The sequence below is a fragment of the Phalaenopsis equestris genome, unplaced genomic scaffold, assembly GCF_001263595.1.
Source record: "Phalaenopsis equestris unplaced genomic scaffold, ASM126359v1 Scaffold000203, whole genome shotgun sequence".
NCBI classification, from domain to species: Eukaryota; Viridiplantae; Streptophyta; class Magnoliopsida; order Asparagales; family Orchidaceae; genus Phalaenopsis; species Phalaenopsis equestris.
Genome location: NW_018164645.1, coordinates 679,421 through 682,459, shown reverse-complemented (window position 1 = coordinate 682,459; position 3,039 = coordinate 679,421). Strand labels below are relative to the sequence as shown.

The 3,039-nt window shown below is 44.7% G+C and overlaps 1 pseudogene; it reads right to left on the bottom strand.

Moving 5' to 3' along the window:
- Positions 1-349: 349 nt before the first annotated feature.
- LOC110022953 lies at positions 350-2,006 on the bottom strand (annotated as a pseudogene).
- Positions 2,007-3,039: the final 1,033 nt, after the last annotated feature.

The window sequence follows — 3,039 nt, the reverse complement described above, 5'->3', positions numbered from 1 at the left end:
CACCTCCCGTCCTCGTGCCGCCCAACACCACGTCTCACCCGTACGATCGCAATCGAACGGCCACACAGGGCCCCACTGGCGAATCGCGCCGCAGTGTACTCACGACGCTACGCACCGTGCGGGTGAGCACACCTTATTCTCACCTCGCGTACCCAAACCTCACACAAAGAAGCGGTAGATTACTATATTGTAACACAACTATTCCTGCAAATTTAACAAAATAAAAGAATGTATGTTTTTTTTTACATATAATTTGAATATATCCTTTTTTTTCTTCAGTCGAGAAAAACCAAAATGGAACACATAATTCATACTTTTCTCCCTATTTTCCCCTTTTTTATATTTAATTTTAAGTAAGGAAGACGTGAACGCTGCCGGAGCGAACGGCGCCGCATACGGGGCACCCATCGCCGGCGCCGGCGAACTCACACGCGGGACAGAGGCAGAGATGACGGCAAGGGATCAAAATCACCGTCGCAGGTCGCCGGAACCGGAAGCACGCCCGACACGCGCGACACGGCGGCTCCGCTCGCTCCGGGTCGACGTATGCAGACTCTGCATCTTCGGCAGGAGATTCGCCGTAGCGACGAAACGTCCCCGGCGTGGGCCCCCCGCCGCAGCCGCGGCGCGCTGTAGCTGAGCGTGGAGAGATGCGGCCGTCGCTTGCTCGGCCATGGCCTTGGATTGCCAAGCCATGGACTCGGATCGGAGGCGAGTGAGTCGCTCCTCGAGCTCCGCGGTACGGCGAGAGGCGAGCTCGACCTCTGCTTCCTTTTCACGGAGCCTCTTATTGACGGATTTTTCAGCGGCTGCCAATAATGCTCGGTAGTGACGATGTCGTCGATCAATCAATGCTCGCCAAAGTTGCTCTCGCTGCGGATTGAGGGGGAAAAAAAATCCCAAATCTCCATATCATCGTCATCAACATAATTAGAATGGAAAAGTGCTAACGGGCATAATGGTACCTGTGCGAGGAGAAACTGCTCGATTTCATCTTTCTGTTGATTAATCTGCGCGGTAATCTCTTCCGAAACGAAGGCAGAGAGAATAGAATCCGGTTGCTGTATCTGATTCTGCTCATCCAACGCAAGGCGAAGGCCAGTGGAGACTAGAGCAGCCGATTGCGCTGGAGAACGCAGCTGAGAAAACCCGATCATCGCCGGCGGAGAAGGCACCGCTGTCGGGGAAGCTGCAGAAAACACCATCGGCACACCAATCGACGGCGGTGCTAACTCTCTTCCCCTCTTCCTAGGATTCGCATTGCCTGCACAATTCATCTCCTATCAACAAACAAAACAAACAAAAAAAAAAAAAAAAAAAAAAAAAAAATCGAAACCCCACTGATCTGAAACCTGAATAATACCTCCATTGGAAGAGAAGAAAACAGGGGATTGATCAAGGAGGGAAGGCGGAGGGCAGTCCATCATATCCCTGTCACGTCTCTCGGCCTCGGCTCTGCTGGCAACAATCTCACAACTCTTAAAATCCGCAAAACGAAAAACCTAATAAGAAGAAGAAGGGGACAATTCCAATAACTCATCACGGAAGAAGTACCTGTCGAGCAGCAGAAGATTAGCTGGGTACTGCGCTTGCACGGCCATTGCCTGTAATCTGCTTGGAGAGAGGATGAAAGGAAGCAAAGCCGAAGGATAAAGGAGGAGAGAGGGAAACGAAAGCTTCCACAACACAGCGAGCTCGTCTTCCTCGCTTCGTGTACCCGCTCGCACGCACCTCGATAAGAGAGAGAAAGAGAGTCGTGCGCGCGACGCAGAGAACAAGCAGAGATGCGCTCAAAACGAACGGAGTGGGCTCGGACCCGCGCGCCCTTCTTATTTCCTTCCTTCGTTCCCACGACAAATTATTAGGTTTTTGGATAACAGTAAGCAGCTCTGCTCATGCTTTAATTTTTATTTATCCAGTAAATAGTTATGTATTTGCTACGTATTTTCTTTATTTAGATATACAGTGAATACAGGCTGCTACGCATTGGATACGCTTTTTTAATATATAAATATTTATGCGCCGAATAACTAACGTTGGGAGTATGCGGTAATGTACTGATTAAAGGGGCTTATAATGCTATCATTTTTATAAAAAAAAATAAGTATAAGCTAGTTAGAATACTTTAAAAATATGTGGGTTAATTGGATTTGTATTAATTAAATGTATTAAAATAATTTATTTGGAATGCGTTGAAATGTAGTAAGTTATGATAGTGGTGATCTTGATGGATATCGAAACATGATAGGAGGTTGTACAACAACAAAGCGGCTGCCCTAAAGTTTTATAGATCCGACGATTCAGAGCAAAACATGTGTTGAAAGGTTAGCTTCATGAAATGAATACAGGGACATCCGTAGCAGGACAACACATAAACTACGTGAGGTGACTGATCAAAGGTTATAATTGACTGATGGCTGGCCGATTAGAGACGAACAGATCATACATTATTTGATCGAAGCCTGATTGACCAGAGGCTGACCTTTCAGAGGTCAACCGATCAGGAGTTGACCGACCAAAAGTCGAGAATTGTTATTCATCTATCTCAAGTATTGCCTTATTCAGGATAAGGGTAAAAGAGGAGTTGTATAAATCATAAATGTTTATGCTTGGAGTCGAAAATATAAGGTGGTATGTATCTCATTTCATAATAATCCAACTCATCTATAAATATAGGTTCATTAAATATAATATATGTAGTTGAGAACTAATGTCAACTTCCCCATTCTATGACTTTTCCCTCCCTCCCTCTCTTTCATGCTCTATTGCTCAAGTGTGATTTATGGACAAATCTGGGATCAACATAATCAATTAAAAGTTTTAATTTTTTTGTCAAGATAATTATGTAATCCCTAATTTAAAGGAATTTAAAAAGCTCACAATTAGGGTCATTAGAAGCTATAATGAAACTTAACACAAATTGTATAGTTTAAAAGAAGGGCATGCTCTATTAAAACTAATGTGCACCACCATGAATATTTCTACAAAGGCCATTAACAATAGATCCAAGAGACTTAAAAGCATAATGTCTCGGACCAA